Below are 18,390 nucleotides of genomic sequence, written 5' to 3' on the forward strand. Positions count from 1 at the left end.
TTCCTTGCTGATCCACGTTGCTAGAGAAACTTATTTGCCTACCTTGTTACATTTCCTACCTCACTAACATTCCGATTCCTACCAATTTCGATATGGAAAAAATGCAAATGGAAAAAAGAAGACGGCTGCGGGACGTTTTTGGTAAACGAACAAATGGTCTATGCTCCCCAGCGGCGCTTTTGATGAACGGCGTTTACCATATGGGTAGATAAGCGGCCGACAAGAAAGTTTCTTTTCTCGACTTCTAGTGCTGTTGTGCGTATCATGATGAACGCTCAGTTTTCAGTTATCTGTCCATCCCGTCAATTTCTAGCCCATTGAGCGTCAAGACATTTACAGATGGTTTTCCCCGAGACATGGGGATGTTAAGCCAAAATACACTGTAAGACAAAATAAAAAGGAATCGAAACTAAAAAAACGACGCCCCATTAAGGAATTATCCGAATGGGACGAAAGTCGCTAGATGTGATGTACATGTACAGACAAACAAATGATACAATTTGAGAAAAATTTGATGATTTATTCAAGAGAAAGAGATTCACAAGTTGAGCAAGTCAATAACGCGTTGATGTGGTTCAAAAATGGGTCTGAGCATTATGGGACTTAACATCTGAAGTCATCAGTCCCCTAGAACTTAGAACTACTTAAACCTAACTAACCTAAGGGCATTACACACATCCATGCCCGAGGCAGGATTCGAACCTGCGAGCGTAGCGGTCGCGCGGTTCCAGACTGAAGCGCCTAGAACCGCTCGGCCACCTGAAGCCGGCCCGCGTTGGTGTGTCTGCGGCCTTAGGCAAGCAGTTATTCGGCTTCGCTCTGATTGACAGAGCTGTTGGACGTCTTCCTGAGGGATATCGGACCAAATGCTGTCCAAATGCCGCGTTATATCATCAAAATCCCGAGATGGTTGGAGAACCCTGCCCATTATGCCCCAAACGCTCTCAACTGCGGAGAGATCCGCCGACCTTGCAGGCCAAGGTAGGGTTTGGCAAGCAGTACAAACTCTCGCTGTGGGCAGGCTGAAATGTAAGCCCAGGATGGTTTACAGTGAACGACAACAATACGGGGCGTACAATACTGTCGATGTACCGTTGTGCTGCAACAGTGCCCTGGATGACAACCAAAGGAGTCCTCCTTTGAAATGAAATGGCACCCCAGGGCATAAGTGCTGGACGTCGGTCTGTATGGCGGGCGAACTCCAGACGCGTCTTCGTGACCATCAGAGCTGCCTTCGAAGCGGGACTCAACAGTGGTCACAGTTCCACTCCAGTCAATGAGCTCATTTTAGGTTTACATTTCAGCAAGATATTTCCCACCTGCACGCGGCGACAGTTTCTGCTGCTTGTCTTCTTGCTCGCCAAACCCTACCTTTGCCTGCGAGGTCGTCGGATCTCTCCCCAGTTGAAAATGTTTGGAGTACCTCGTGAATTTGGAGGTACAAGGCGTCGTGTGGACAGAATTTGGCACGATCCCTCAGGAGGAATCCAACAACTCTATCACTCAGTGTCATGCTGAATAACAGCTAGAGGTGGATCAACGCGTCATTGACTCAATCAATTTGTGAAGCTATTTCTCTTGAATCCAATTTTTCTGAAATTGTAATCATTTGTTTGTCTGTACATTCACATTACATCTGATGCTTTCCGTCCCAATAACCCATTCAGATTATTCCTTCGTGGTGCATCGTTTTTTTTTTTTTTTATTTATTTGTTTTCCTTAGGATGTGTCTTAGCTTTTCATTTCAGGTTGTACACAAGCGGCGTGCCAATATGATCTGAATCGTTTGGCCGTGCCTGTTGCCTTCCACGTCTCCCCTTTCTACTGTTTCTCCTTTCATTAAGCATCACTTCCAGTTTGAACCAGTTGTGCGACGTGTATCGTATGTAAAGTCACCAGTCGCAAAAAACAGTCAATACCGTCACTGCGCGATACCGATGGAAATGTTACCGATGATGGTGCCACTAAAGCGGGGTTACTAAATACAGTTTTCCGTAATTCCTTCACGAAAGAAGACGAAGTAAATATTCCAGGATTCCATCTATACTGCTGCACAAAGACAAGTCGTTGTTTAACGTTGCTTCCCAAAATTTCGAAAAGTACCTGACCGATTTACATCAAATTTTTACACGAGACTCAAATGAGCATTCGGACAATTACAGGCTATATTAGGCTATACATTTTTAATTATACACAATATATAACTTCAAATGTAGTATATGAAGGGGAAATGTTGTTAGCGAAACCCTCTCAAGTTGTAGACCAATTTTTCTTCAAATTTTTACACGTTGATCTAATAAACGCTCAGACAGACACAGGATATATATTTATTTAATATATTCAATATATAAATTTATGTAAAATATCTAATAGGGAAACAATGTTTGCAAAAATCTTCTTTTATTTCTTGAGTTCTTGACCTATCAGCTTAAGATTTCTACTGGAGTCATACGGAGATAAGCTCTCTACATTTTTAAACAACAATGTACAGGTTTGGCCTGCCGAAGTGGCCGTGCGGTTGGAGGCGCTTCAGTCTGGAACCGCGAGACCGCTACGGTCGCAGGTTGGAATCCTGCCTTGGGCATGGATGTGTGTAATGTCCTTAGGTTAGTTAGGTTTAACTAGTTCTAAGTTCTAGGTGACTAATGACCTCAGAAGTTGAGTCCCATAGTGCTCAGAGCCATTTGAACCATTTTTTGTACAGGTTTTCTGTTCACACTGGTAGCGAGAAAGAAAATGCTGTGAATATTTGCCGTTTTGTTTTCTTTGTGGCAGACAGTTTTAATTACTACAGCGTGGCATTTAAACCATTAAATAAACTGTTTTTTCCATATGTATTCTTCCTCATTACATATATTTTTAAACAAAAACAGTATACACAGCAACGTGCTGCTTTGTTTTCTTTCTCACAGTCACTATTCACATAAAGGGCAGCTTACAGTCAGGGACAAGAAACGGTTTTCTGAGCCCAACACATAGGCTGCGCTGCGTGACATGTGTGTTGTGCTGCAGTAGTATCGACCTCCCCTATCGATCTGCTTTGCATGGCAGCTTGTCATCAGGGGCACATAAGTGATTTTCAAATCCCTGATGTGTAGCATCCCTGAATCAAAGGCATATTGTGGGAGTAGTATCAGCCTGCTTTATCGAACTGTATCACAGGGGCTACATGTCCTGATAAACACGGCTGAGGGCATGATGAAATGAATAGAAAAGGCGATAGTGTGAGGGAAGGAGAAAAAAAGATAAAGGAGAGGAGGGGAGATGCATGAGGCACGTGCAAGGTGTAAAGGAGTAATGTGTAGGTGGAAAAGGAAGGAGAGGGAGAGTTGGAGATGGGTAAAGAGAGATGGCAGAAGATATGGTCAGAGGAGGTATGATCAGAGAGAGGGGTGGAAGAAATGGGCAAAGACAGGTTGAGGAGAAGATGAGCCAGTGAGAGTTGGGAGGAGGAGATAGGGAGGGAGGATAAGGTGGCCAGTCAGAGAGATGGAGACTGGCAGGAGGAAGTGTATTCAGCATATGTGTCGAATGTACATGCAGTAAAAGCCATGGGGAAAAGGCTAGTAATTATATATCAGCTTCAAACATGGAGAACACACGAGGTTCAGCTACAAGATGGGTTACTCTTTGCTTTACACCTTTATGATGAGCGCTCTGCGGACTCCTCCATTTTCCAAGACGACAATGGCTATGTTCACAGTGGTGCACAAACATGTTCCCTTTTTGATGAACACTCAACAAGACTTACAAATCAACTGGCCCATTAGATCACCCTGTCAGAATCCCATAGAACATGCTGGGAACTCTTTAGAATAGCGAGTAAATCGTAGCAGTCAACATCCCCACAATTTGGTGATTTAATCAGCACTGGCTCGATACGAATACGGCATAGCTGATGAAACTTGTGGATTGTCGTCCTCTACAAATCGCTGTCATTGTAGCGTCTAAAGACACAGCTACCTGCACGACATTAGCATGATGTATCCCTCGGAGCACAAATTTTCTGTTCGGTGTGTTTCTTTAAACAATGACAGATTGCGCAGCTATTCCGTATCATACTTCCTCGTTTAAACCCTTGTCATGTCTGTAGCCGGCGTTATTAACTGCACTGCAAAGCAAAGCGAAGCCTTTGCTCAACCACTCACGCTCAAGAGGCGGCGAAATATGTTTTTCCCGCAGTAAAAATACTCCCGCGTGCCGTCGCACAGTGATGCGGGCGTGCGTGACGCAATGTACGTATGTCTTCTTTCGCGTCTTCTGACGTGAATATAAGTTTCAACCAACCAGTCAGTCAAGCACGCCAGAGTGTTATAGTGTGGCGTTCGGCGATTTCAAAAGCAGGTTCTTCAGCGTCGAAGCACATATATCTGCGGCTTGTTGCTTGTCTGGAAAATGACACACTGACTGGAGGAACGCTAGGCGAGTGTTCAGAAGTACAGAAGCGGCGGAACATCAAATGCCACCGAACACAAAAAAATGGTTCAAATGGCTCTGAGCACTATGGGACATAACATCTGTGGTCATCAGTCCCCTAGAACTTATAACTACTTAAACCTAACTAACCTAAGGACATCACACAACACCCAGTCATCACGAGGCAGAGAAAATCCCCGATCCCCGCCGGGAATCGAACCCGGGAAACCCGGGCGTGGGAAGCGAGAACGCTACCGCACAACCACGAGCTGCGGACCCACCGAACACATCTATATCTACATGGTTACTTTGCAATTCACACTTAAGTGCCTGAAAGACGGTTCACCGAACCATTTTCATACTACTTCTCTACCATTCTACTCTCGAATGGGGCCTGGGAAAAAGGAAGACGTAAATCTTACCGTTCGAGCTTTGATTTCTCTTATTTTATTATGATGATCATTTCTCCCTACGTTGGTGGGCGCCAACGCATTCGGAAGAGAAAGTTGGTGATTGAAATTTCGTAAATAGATCTCGCCTCAAACAAAACTGCCTTTGTTTCAGTGACTGCCACCCCAACTGGCGTATCATATCAGTGACACTCTCACACCTATTGCGCGATAACACGAAACGAGCTGACCTTCTTTGCACTTTTTCGATGTCCTCCGTCTATCCTACCTGGTAAGGATCCCATACCGCGCAGCAGTATTCCAGCAGAGGACGGACAAGTGTAATGTAGGCTGTCTCTTTAGTGGGTCTGTCGCATCTTCTAAGTGTTGTGCCAACAAAGCGCAGCCTTTGTTTCGCCTTCCCCACAATATTATCTATGTGGTCTTTCCAATTTAAGTTGCTCAAATTGACAGCCCTTCGATTTGTGCGATTTGTCGTATACCCAAAATTTATCGGATTTCTCTTAGTACCCATGTGGATGACCTCGCAATTTTTTTTGTTTAGTGCCAATTACCACTTTTCGCACAATAAAGAAATTCTGTCTAGATCATTTTGTAATTGAAACTGATCGTCTGATGATTTACTAGACGGTAAATTACAGCGTCATCTGCAAACAATCTAAGCGGGCTGCTCAGATTATCACCTAGATCATTTATGTAAATCAGGAACAGCAGAGGGCCTATGACACTACCTTGCGGAACGCCAGATATCACTTCTGTTCGACTCGATGATTACCGTGTATCACTACGTACTGTGACTTCTCTGAGAGGAAATCATGAATCCAATCACACAAGTCAGACGACACTACATGTGCACATAATTTAATTAACACTTTCTTGTGAGGAACGGAATCAAAAGCCTTCTGGAAATCTAGGAATATGGAATCGATCTGAGATCCCATGTCGACAGCACTCATTACTCCATGGGAATAAAGAGCCTAGCTGTGTTGCACAAGAACGATATTTTCTGAATTCGTGTTGGTTATGTATCTATAAGTCATTTTCTTCAAGGTGATTCATAATGTTCGAGTAGAATATATGTTCCAAAATCCTACTGCAATTTCAGATCAGTGATATGGGTCTGTAATTCAATGGGTTACTCCTATTTCCTTTCTTGAATATTGGTGTGACCAGTGCTACTTTCTAGTCTTTAGGAACAGACCTTTCGTCAAGTGAGCCGATGTATATGGTTGTTAAAAAAGGTGCTATTGTGTCTGCATACTCTGAGAGGAACCTGACTGGTATACCATCTGGAACGGTAAACGTGCCTTTCTTAAGTGATTTCAGTTGTTTCGCAACACCTAAGATATCTCCTCTTATGTCACTCATACTAACAGGTGTTCTGATTTCGAATTCTGGAATATTTACTTCGTCTTCTTTCGTGAAGGAATTACGGAAAACTGTATTTAGTAACCCCGCTTTAGTGGCACCATCATCATGCACTCATATACAGACTTTTGGTCTTCAATTGGTAAATAAGTTGAATGTTGTGAATTACGGAATAACTGTGCTGGACTGTATTAGGAATGCAGGAGCAGGGCGTAGGTTATTTTCAGTCATAAAGATTTCCAACAATAAGTAATAAAATGATATTTATTAAATATGAAGATATACTCAAGTTGAACGATGCTGCTTCTTGTGAAATGTCCAGCATAATTGGGCGTCTCAAATGATCACAAGTTAAAATATTTAAGTCCTGTCGCTGTGCCGTTCAGTGACACCTGCGAAGAGTCCAGAGCTGGCCTGTCTGCCGTAGCTCAGTGCTCCGGCACTTAACGAGGTATCGACCAGTTTCTTTCCACAGCCGTGATGTCCATGGGTTGGCAGCTGCGGCTCCTGGTAGACTACGGTATAGTTCGCTCTGCCAACCCGTACAGCTGCTGCGCTACGAGTGTTGCGACAGCGGCTTATCGATTGTGATGGGATGTTCTCTGGGGTAGTGCGCACTGTCACCACAGACTGAACTGGTTTCCTCCCTAAAACTTCTTATATGTTTGTCTTGTAATCCTGAACAACGCAACTGGTGTAATTACGAAAAACTATCTGGCAAAATGAGTCACCAAACTAACTGAAACTCTATAACTGTGTTACAATTATTTTCAAACAAATTAATTAGAAATCCTAAAGGTGAGAACTAAACAAATTTTCCTTAGAAATTCTGTATTATGCAGTGTAATGAACAATGTAACACTGCATGACGTCACAACTCGTAACTTACAAATTCAACACACAAAACTAACAGAATAAAAAAATGCTTCATAAAATTAAAAGTTGAATATTGAAAGAATAAATATCCAAAATGTTTGTGTGAAAATTCCCTGTGATTCTGCTTACGCGAACTGACTACATAATATTTCCGAACATTAAATTATGCGCACACTAATGTCGCACTGCAATAGTTGTAGTAGTAGTAGTAGAGGGTTTTTCGAGCTCACAACAGCAACGTCTTCAGCACCCGCTCATTAACAGATTGAGACGGGTGTCAGGAAAATACTCACAACAGTAAGATAAAACATAACGTAAAACACAGGTAACAAGCTATGAAAAATATGTGCCTACCCACACCGAAGCGTCGGACGAAGCATGTCGTCAGTAGTAAAACATGCACAACACAAGAATACAGGGTTAGAGGGAGCTAAAACAATATAGCAGATGGAAGTGGCTGGCTGACCGCAAGGAAGAAAGGGAGGAACCAGGCACTCTGCAATTCGCTAAAACCTTCAGCCTAAAAGTTTAGGCGAGAGTCCAGACACATCACAAAGCTTTAAAACTCTAGACAAAAATGGTTCAAATGGGTCTGAGCACTATGCGACATAACTTCTGCGGTCATCAGTCCCACAGAACTTAGAACTAATTAAACCTAACTAACCTAAGGACATCACACACATCCATGCCCGAGGCCGGATTCGAAACTGCGACCGTAGCGGTCACTCGGTTCCAGACTGCAGCGCGTAGAATCGCACGGCCACTCAGGCCGGCAAAACTCTAGACACACACACACGCCTCATCGTTAGCTAAAACACAAGGCAGCAGTGTAAGAATAAGACTGTCTGCCTGTGAAATTAAATCTGAAACGAACTTACTTGAATTATACTTGTTATCAATTTTGAAATTCAGAGCCAGCTGTAAATGGAGTCGCTATGTTCTGGATGTGATGTTAAGCTGGCCGTAACTAATTTCCATGGTTTACCTGTTGCAACGGAAACTCGTTACTGAACGAAAGTGAAGTACAGCGCAGCAGGGAAAGAGCTAAAGAAAAGATAGCCTTGCACTGCGCAGGGCTTTCTTTTATTTAGCTCTTCTGGACTTGTGGGGTGTCGCATTGTCCTGCTGGAATTTCCCAAGTCCGTGGGAATTCACAATGGACATGAATGGATGCAGGTGAACAGACAGAGTGCTTACGTAGGCGTCGCATGTCTCTGCCCAGAAAGCAATGATGCCAGTTACTCTGGTGGCGGTTTCAGTTGTGGTAATTTGACCTTTCCGCTAGCACAACACAATCCTGGTGGTTCGTTCAAAAATGGTTCAAATGGCCCTGAGCACTATGGGACTCAACTGCTCTGGTCATCAGTCCCCTAGAACTTAGAACTACTTAAACCTAACTAACCTAAGGACATCACACACACCCATGCCCGAGGCAGGATTCGAACCTGCGACCGTAGCAGCAGCGCGGCTCCGGACTGGAGCGCGTAGAACCGCACAGCCACCGCGGCCGGCCTGGTGGTTCGTGTCAAAACCTCAAAGCATTGCAATGTTGGCAAACATCGTTCATTGTTCCGAAGTCGACCAATACATTCGTGACGTAATCGTCTGTCGGATTGTATCTCAACACTGAAATTTCAGTTCGGATTGTCAGTATTGGCCGTCTGTTTTGTCGACGTTCCAAATTATTTTCTGCGTAAGCTCCAACTGATCTGGTCGAACGCGACTGTATTCTCTGTTCCGAGTCATAATGATCCGCGCTTGAGAAATTTGTATTCGATTTGCCTCCAAACGCTGTCTACGCTCTTCGTCAGTCTCATTGACTCGACGGACATGTATTTGGCCTGCGTAGCGCGTACACCGACTGATATTTCGGCGCCTCATCGGTGATATTCTTTCGAAAGAAAAATAGCAGGAACTGAAATAAGTTGAAAGTTTACAACACACACATTATCACGAACTGAAATCAATTCGATATTTTCAACACACCAAAAGTATGACCACCATCGACAAAGCGCTGGGATATCTCTTTCAGTTGTATTATTTTTCGCAAAATCTCACTATTCTATACAGATACAGAATTTGTTGTTGTTATGGAAACAGGCGGCAGCTGTCAAACTGAACGTCACATTTTTTTCTTTAATCAAAAGATATGACAGCACAACTGTCAAACGGACTGTCACATTTCTCTTATTGAGATTTTTATACAAAACTACTATCCAGTTTTCCGAATTTTCCAGTGGGTTTACCAAAACTTTTCTTTCGTACAAACCTTGTCCTGACAGTTTATAAGAACACAACAAATGAGCCAAATCGGTCGAGCCCTTCTCAAGTGATGATCTTTCGTACATGCGCAGTTGAATATGGATGTTAATACACTTCCTTTTTTCAGGAATGTTTTTCTTGCTACTGCTGATCTACTTTCGATATGTTCTTTACTTCGGCAATCTTCAGTAATTTTCTGCTCAAATATCAAAATTCTTCCACTTTTTTTATGCCTCATTTCCTAATCTAGTTCCATTCGCAATAAAAAATTTAATTTGATTGCACTGTGTTAGTCAAGATTTACATATAGTTTATTCATCTTGTAATTTTTTTTCTTTCCATATATCATTTCCACTCTACCAGTCGTACAATTCCTTTGGTTATCGGACAGAATTATAGCCTCTGTTATCAACCTTTAAGGCTTTTTGTGTCTTCCTTCTGAACTTTAATTCCAGGTTTTTAAGTTTATCCTCAGTTTTTCTTACTGCTTACTCAAGGAATAGCATCACGTGTCTCAGTACTTAAAAGTTTTAAAAACTGTTTAATACGAAGGTAAGCGTTAAATAGAATTTACTTCATCTAGGTCAAGTATTCTGATAACTTACAGAAGAACATGGCTTGATGTCTGCTGCCAATCTGACAAAGGCTGTTGCACCAGCAAAAGTACGTTCCATTCTGAACCCTAAACAGAATTTCAGAGTTTATTTGGAACTTACCATTAACTGTACAGTTGGGGCACATAAAAGTGACCCAGAGGGGTGAATACGACTAAACGTAAATGTGGGCATATAGCCACTCTTCGTGACGCGTACACCACATGTATCTACATCTACATCTACATACATACTCCGCAATCCACCATACGGTGCGTGGCGGAGGATACCTCATACCACAACTAACATCGTCTCTCCCTGTTCCACTCCCAAACAGAACGAGGGAAAAATGACTGCCTATATGCCTCTGTACGAGCCCTAATCTCTCTTATCTTTGTGGTCTTTCCGCGAAATGTAAGTTGGCGGTACTAAAATTATACTGCAGTCAGTCTCAAATGCGGGTTCTCTAAACTTCCTAAGTAGCGATTCACGAAAAGAACGCCTCCTTTCCTCCAGAGACTACCACCCGAGTTCCTGAAGCATTTCCGTAACACTCGCGTGATGATCAAACCTACCAGTAACAAATCTAGCAGCCCGCCTCTCAATTGCTTCTATGTCCTCCCTCAATCCGACCCGATAGAGATCCAAAACGCTCGAGCAGTACTCAAGAATAGGTCGTATTAGTGTTTTATAAGCGGCCTCCTTTACAGATGAACCACATCTTCTCAAAATTCTACCAATGAACCGAAGACGACTATTCGCCTTCCACACAACTGTCATTACATGCTTGTCCAACTTCATATCGCTCTGCAATGTTACGCCCAAATATTTAATCGACGTGACTGTGTCAAGCGCTACACTACTAATGGAGTATTCAAACATTACGGGATTCTTTTTCCTATTCATCTGCATTAATTTACATTTATCTATGTTTAGAATTAGCTGCCATTCTTTACATCAATCACAAATCCTGTCCAAGTCATCTTGTATCCTCCTACAGTCACTCAACGACGACACCTTCCCGTACACCACAGCATCATCAGCAAACAGCCGCACATTGCTATCCACCCTATCCAAAAGATCATTTATGTGCATAGAAAACAACAGTGGACCTACCACACTTCCCTGGGGCACTCCAGATGATACCCTCACCTCCGATGAACACTCACCATCGAGGACAAGAAATCTTCGAGCCACTCACAGACTTGGGAGGAGGAGATCAGTGTTTAACGTCCCGTCGACAACGAGGTCATTAGAGACGGAGCTCAAGCTCGGGTGAGGAAAGGATGGGGAAGGAAATCGGCCGTGCCCTTTCACAGGAACCATCCCGGCATTTGCCTGAAGCGATTTAGGGAAATCACGGAAAACCTAAATCAGGATGGCCGGAGACGGGATTGAACCGTCGTCCTCCCGAATGCGAGTCCAGTGTGCTAACCACTGCGCCACCTCGCTCGGTGACTTGGGAACCAATACCATATTCTCGTACTTTAGTTAGGAGTCTGCAGTGGGGCACCCCGTCAAACGCTTTCCGGAAGTCAAGGAATATGGCATCCGTCTGATACCCTTCATCCATGGTTCGCAAGATATCATGTGAAAAAAGGGCGAGTTGCGTTTCGCAGGAGCGATGCTTTCTAAAACCGTGCTGATGCATGGACAGCAACTCTGTCTCAAGGAAATTCATTATATTCGAACGTAGAATATGTTCGCGAATCCGGCAACAAACCGTTGTTAAGGATATTGGTCTGTAATTTTGAGGATCCGTCCTTCTACCCTTCGTATATACAGGCGTCACCTGCGCTTTTTTTCCAGTCGCTCGGGACTTTACGTTGTACGCCCGCCACATGATCCGCAACGATTCAGAGGGTAGTGCAGCTTATGTCAGTGTGAGTGGAGCATTGCAGCGGGGACGATGGTTCTCACAGCAGAGCAGTGGGTGTTCGTTGTGGAAAGTTACGTGGAGTCGTGGAGACGATGTGGTCAATTGTTTGCTGAGAGGTTTAGTGGCGTCGAAGTACGAGAAAAGTGTGCAATGCAACGCTTACTACGAAAATGGCGTCAGACAGGATCTGTTTTGAACAAGTAAAAAAAAAAAAAAAAAAAAGTCCGTAACGTGGCCGCACACCAGAAAATGTGGCTACAGTTCGCTCGTCATTGCGTTAGAGTCCTACTAAATCAACCCGATGCCTGTGGAAAGAGACCGGCATATCTCGTCTATGATGCGGACGAATACTGCACGTGGACCTGCACAAACATCCCTGCCGAGTGTCTATTATTCAAGCGTTAAAACCAGCAGATGCTCCTCAGCGCCTATATTTTTGTAGGTGGCTGTTCACTGAGAAAACATGAATGGCTTGGACATACATCTGTCCACCATGCCTGATGAAGCCTGGTTTCACGTGAATGGTTATGCCAATTCACAGCATCACTGGTTCAGGATAGCGGAACACGAAACACCACTGCACGATCAGAAGTTTGAGGTTGGTGAGCAGTGTCAGCATGCCGCGTTGTTGGTCCCATCTTTCAACAGACGCTCACTTCGGCGCGTTTCATTGTCAACATTTTGAAATCATTTGTGGCAGCATTAACGGGGGAGGGAAGGAGCTACAGTTACTTCCGACAGGATGAAGTAACTGCCCGTACAGCCGGCCGAACCCTGGAGCACATTTATAGGGTCTTCACGCCTGGCGGGGTCGTTAGCAGGAGGTCGGTCTGGTCGCGGCGCTAGCTGGCCACTTAGGTCACCTGACTTGTCAGTGTGCGATTACTCTGTGTGGGCAGCCCACAAGTCTACGGTGTTTCGCAAGACTTCAAGTACTTCAGTAGGACATTTCGGATGAGACTGCAGAAATTCCAGCAGTACGGCTTCGATACGCCTTCAGTAATTTGCTGATCAAGGCCCAAAAGTGCCAAGAGATGAATGGTGGTTACTTTGGTTCAAATGGTTCACAGCACTATGGGACTTAACATCTGAGGTCATCAGCCCCTTAGAACTTAGAACTACTTAAACCTAACTAACCTAAGGACATCACATACATCCGTGCCCGAGGCAGGATTCGAACCTGCGACCGTGGCGGTGGTTACTTTCATCTGCTATACTCGCAAGGGAACCTCCCCATCGCACCTCCCGCAGATTTAGTTATAAGTTGGCACAGTGGATAGGCCTTCAAAAACTGAACACAGATCAATGGAGAAAACAGGAAGAACTTGTGTGGAACTATGAAACAAGTAAGGAAAGTATACAAACTGAGTAATCCATGCGCAAGATAGGCAACATCAAGAAGAGTGTGAGCTCAGGAGCGCCGTGGTCCTGTGATTAGCGTGAGCAGCTGCGGCACGAGAGGTCCTTGGTTCAAGTCTTCCCTCGAGTGAAAATTTTTTCTTTATTTTCGCAAAGTTATGATCTGTCCGTTCGTTCATTGACGTCTCTGTTTACTGTAATAAGTTTAGTGTCTGTGTTTTGCGACCGTACCGCAATACCGTGCCATTTGTAGACGAAAGGATGTGCCTCTCCAATGGGAACCGAAAACATTTGATCGCAGTGTCATAGGTCAACCGATTCCTCCACAGGAAAACGCGTCTGATATATTGGTTCAAATGGCTCTGAGCACTATGGGACTTAACATCTATGGTCATCAGTCCCCTAGAACTCAGAACTACTTAAACCTAACTAACCTAAGGACATCACACAACATCCAGTCATCACGAGGCAGAAAAGTCTAATATATTCTATACGACACTGGTCACGGCATGTGCGTCACATGATAGGAATATGTTGTAGACCCACATAACTAGTACACTTGGCGAATGGGTCAAAAGATTATTCTACCTTGCCCTATTTAGGTTTTCTTGTGGATGTGATAATCACGCCCAAAAAGTGATGAAAACATAAGAGTTTGTCACATAAACTGCAACAAATGAATGCAAGTTTCACAGTCACATAGCTTTCCCTTTCCTCTGTCAAAACATATGCATCGGATGGACGGACGGACGGACAGAGTTCGAGTCTCGATCGGGCACACAGTTTTAATCTGCCAGGAAGTTTCATATCAGCGCACACTCCGCTGCAGAGTGAAAATCTCATTCTGGCAGATAATAATTGTCTGAAAATAAAAAATTAAACGTTTCACTTACGGGAAGACGTGAACCAAGGACATCTCCTTCCGCCGCTGCTCACACTAACCACGGGACCACGGCGCTCCTGAGCTCACACTATCCTTGATGTTGCCTATGTTGCGCATGGACTACTCAGTTTGTATATTTTCCTTATTTTTTTCATAGTTCCATACAACTTCTTCCTTTTTTCTCGACTGATCTGTATTCAGTTTTTCAAGGCGTATCCACTGTGCCAACTTACAACTAAATCTGAGGAGGGTGCGATGGGGAGGTTCCCTTGTCAGCTTAGTACTGTATTTCCTTTCCTCTGCTGTGTTTCTTTGTACCCTGGAACTCTGTTGTCCGATCCACTTTCATTTGCCCCACCCTGGAGTACTGCGATTGTGAATTTCACAGTTCATTCTAAATTTACTCCCGTTATTAATTCAAAACATCGTTAAAGAGTAAGTGGATTGGCACGTGAGTGTACGAATACCGTGAAGAGCCTTTTTTGTGATGTTGGGTTAGGAGCTTCATGTGACATTCTACATCTACATGTGCATCAATATTCCGTAAGTCACCTGTCGGTGTGTGGCTGGGGGTACTTCAGGTACCATTAACTCATCTCCCCTTGCCTGTTCCACTCCCGAATTGCACCTGGACTGAATGATTGTCAGTAAGCTTCTGTATTTGCTCTTACATCTCGAATATTCTCGACGTCGTCATTCCGTGAGATGTGTGTGGGAGGAAATATGTCGTCCGAATATTCACGGAAAGGGCGCTCTCGAAACTTCAATAGAAAACCTCTCCGTCATGCGCATTGCCTGTTTTGCAACGTCTTGAGCAGCTCTGAAACGGTCTCGTATCGACTAAACGATCCCGTGACGAAATGAGCTTCACTTCGTTGTATCTTCTCTATCTCTTCTATCAGTCTTCCCTGGTATGGGTCCCAGACTGACCAACAGTACCCAAGAATCGGTCCAGCAAACTCCTTGTAAACCATTTCTTTCGTAGATGAATTACATTTTCTTAAGATTCTATGGATCAATCTGGCAACTGCTTTGCTTACTATTTGTTTCATGTGGAGATTCCGCTTAAGGTCGCTCTGGATAGATACTCCTAGACATTTTATTGCAGCTGCTATTTCCAGTAATTTCTCACTACTAGTGTAGTTGTATGCGCAATATGTTACAATTGTTTACTTTCAGGCTCAGCTTTCAGACACTGCACTATTCTCAATCTCTGTATGCCATACCGCAAATCGATACTGTTTACTGTCTACTGTTCTTATCCGCATCATCAGCGAACAATCTTAAAGAGCTTCCGGCGCTTTCAGTTAGATCATTCATATAGGTTGCAACCGGTAGTGGTCCTATTAAAATTCCTTGAGTTACTCCGGAAATCACTTTTTCACCTTTCGATTTTGTTCCGTTAAGAGCAAAATCTCCTTTTGCGGAATCCATGTAGATTTTCGTTCTACAAAAACGTCATAATTCTCGAGCATTTTTTTTTCTTACTAGTATCTCATGAGGTCCTGATGCCTTTGAACTAAAAAGAGATTGTAATCGCTTTTCTGTTCGGCGATCGGTTATCTCAGTATCGTGTGATAATTTAAGAGGAGGACAGTTTTAACGATCTTCCACGGTGAAACAATTTCGGAAGATCGAATTCAGTGTTTCGGCCTTCTCTGTGTTATTTTAAGTTTCGGTGCCACTGAATAGGTGGTTTAGAACTACTTACGGATTTTTCATGAACCTCGTATGGCATCCTATTTAGCCAGATCGGTTGACAAAATTTTGCTTTCAAAGTCCGTGAAAACTTCTCTCATTGCTTTTATTACTCTGATTTTCGCTCCTTTCTAATTTTGTTTGTGGCCTTAGATGTTCTGCTCCAAGCAGTGAAGTAATGGAACAGTACTGACGACGGCTGCAAGTCACCTTTCTTTGGAAATGTGTAACATGTGCTTTATTTTTAAAATTAAGAGTCAGGATTTTTCAGCCAACCAGTTCCAGCTATTCGCAAAATTCTCCTTCCTGTACCTGATATAGTTGTGTTTCATCCCTGAACCTTTAATCAAAAAGAGTCCTCCAATGTGTTTGATGAATCACTACCCTTCAAAGAACGCAACACATGAAAGAGTTGGATATTCTGTATATTAAACTTAACATCCCCATTTTTAGATCCGCAGCAGGGATATAAAATTGTAGGTTTCGTTATAATAAGCATGAGGTCGGGTGATGCTGAGGGAATTAGATCAGGAAATGAGACACGTAAAATTGTAAATGAGTTTTGCTATTTGGGGAGCAAAATAACTGATGATGATCGAAGTAGAGAGGATATAAAATGTAGACTGGCAATGGCAAGGAAAGCCTTTCTGAAGAAGAGAAATTTGTTAACATCGAGTACAGATTTAAGTGTCAGGAAGTCATTTCTGAAAGTATTTGTATGGAGTGTAGCCATGTATGGAAGTGAAACATGGACGATAAATAGTTTGGACAAGAAGAGAATAGAAGCTTTTGAAATGTGGTGCTACAGAAGAATGCTGAAGATTAGATGGGTAGATTACATAACTAATGAGGAGGTATTGAATAGAATTGGGGAGAAAGGAAATTTGTGGCACAACTTGATTAGAAGAAGGGATCGGTTGGTAGGACATGTTCTGAGGCATCAAGGGATCACCAATTTAGTATTGGAGGGCAGCGTGGAGGGTAAAAGTCGTAGAGGGAGACCAAGAGATGAATACACTAAGCAGATTCAGAAGGACGTAGGTTGCAGCAGGTACTGGGAGATCAAGAAGCTTGCACAGGATAGAGTAGCATGGAGAGCTGCATCAAACCAGTCTCAGGACTGAAGACCACAACAACAACAACAACAACAACATACAAGAGAACAAATTTCTAAACGAAATGTCCTGTACTGTTGTATTTTGAACTCCTTATATTGAACTTTAAACATTTATTTAATGTCACAGTGGATAAAAATACGAATGGAATGCGCGCTACTGCCATTAAACTTAGTCCTCGTGCTCTTCGTTTCCTTCAGCTTCACAAGACAATATTTCGCTCTGTCTACCGTTAAAAAAGTAATTTCGGTACCTTATCAGATTAATAAAAAAATATTAATAACGGAAATTTTTAATCGTTCGATAAAATCTTGTAGCAATGTCTCATGTGAAGCTACAGGAAATTCTACAAAACTGCTGCATTAGTATTATAAGCAAAACTTATTCTTGCAGGTGTAATACTTTGACGTGGGTTTTAATACATCAGTTTTTAACCAAGCGATGGTATTATGCCGAGTAAATTATAAACGGAAATAATAACTGATGCTTGCGTTGTGAGTCTGTTGCTCGTATTCTGATTGAATTACGTTATCATCCATAATATTTGGCGAGGTAGGTGATTCCATATTTGGTTCTGTTTCTTATAAAAGAGAAGCTGGTTTCGTCACATGATGTTCTGTGGACTTTCGTCTATTTGTTACTGCTTACGAATCTGTGTGTGAACTACTCGATTTAAATGTGTCCTAAGTATGATAGTTAGTTAAGGTTTTCTTTTAAGCCTAAAATTTTTATTACTTACCCCATTGCCTTAAATGGCACAAAATTCATATATTATACTTGTAGATTTATTTACTCCTATTCAAGAATTCATCTATGTTATAAAAGGAGCTCTCAAGGAGGTTCCAATTTATTTTTGAAACTGTTAGTGCTGTCTGACAGACATTTTATTTCATCTCGAAATTTATCGAAAAGTTTTACAGCAGCATATTTTACCCCTTCCTGCGCCAAAGATAGTGTCTTTCTTTCTTCTCGTATTATAATCATGAAAGTCACTGTTGTTTTTAATCTGGTCCACGTTGTTGAGTACAAATCCATTACTGAGAAAATGTTCTGTGAAACTGTTATATGAATTCCTAACCTTTTAAAGAGATACCTACAAGATGTGCGACCATGAGCACCACTCCTTATTTTAACCACTTTCTTTTGAGTAGTGAATACTTTTTGCGTAAGTGTTCAGTCACCCCAAAATATTATTCCGTATGACATCCGAGTGTGAAAGTGTGCAAAGTATGTTGTTAGCTTGCTAATTTCTATATAACCTCAAAATTAGCAATTATTCTGATTGCAGAAGTTTTTGAACCTAGTTGCTTTGGCAGATCCAAAATATGGATTTTCCAATTAAGATTCTCATCTATATGTACACTCAAAAACTTAGCATGCTCTGTCCTGGCTACTGACTTCTGTTTATGTGTTATATTTACTGAAGGAAATGTAGTCCTTGCAGTAGAAAATTGAATGTACTGTGTTTTTACAAAGTTCACAGCAAGCCCATTCGCAGAAAGACAATCAATAACTTTTCCAAAGACATTAT

Source organism: Schistocerca cancellata, chromosome 12, assembly GCF_023864275.1.
Source record: "Schistocerca cancellata isolate TAMUIC-IGC-003103 chromosome 12, iqSchCanc2.1, whole genome shotgun sequence".
Taxonomy (NCBI): Eukaryota; Metazoa; Arthropoda; class Insecta; order Orthoptera; family Acrididae; genus Schistocerca; species Schistocerca cancellata.